Source organism: Morus notabilis, unplaced genomic scaffold, assembly GCF_000414095.1.
Source record: "Morus notabilis unplaced genomic scaffold, ASM41409v2 Scaffold3109, whole genome shotgun sequence".
Lineage (NCBI taxonomy): Eukaryota > Viridiplantae > Streptophyta > Magnoliopsida > Rosales > Moraceae > Morus > Morus notabilis.
Genome location: NW_010362650.1, coordinates 17,447 through 17,947, shown reverse-complemented (window position 1 = coordinate 17,947; position 501 = coordinate 17,447).

Sequence of the window (501 nt, the reverse complement as noted above, 5' to 3'; positions counted from 1 at the left end):
AGTACACTCATCAGACAATTCAAACCCTCTTCCCAGTCCAGCCCGAGTTCTTAGCAGTCCAAACTGTGATCATCCAAGCTCAAGTCCTACCCAAAAAGGTCCAAACACAAGTCCAGTCCATTCTCGTCAAATAAATAACCATCCAATGCCTCCATTGCAAGTGTACTCGAGAAGAAAGCCTAATCCTGAACCGGTGATGGCTTAATCATCAAAACCTGTGCAAGATCAAAGCTTCAAAAGTTGGTAACAAATCTGATCCATTACCACCAGAATTTCATGATCTTTATTTGCCTATTGCACACAGAAAAGGCACACGGAAATGCACACAACACCCTATAGCAAATTTCATCTCATTTGCCAATCTTTCTCCACCACATAGAGCCTTTCTCACCGAGTTAAATGCTATCGAGATTCCAAAAACTGCTCAAGAAGCACTTATAAATGGGGAGTGGAAAAAAGCTATGATTGAGGAAATGAGAGCACTGGAAAAAAATAAAACTT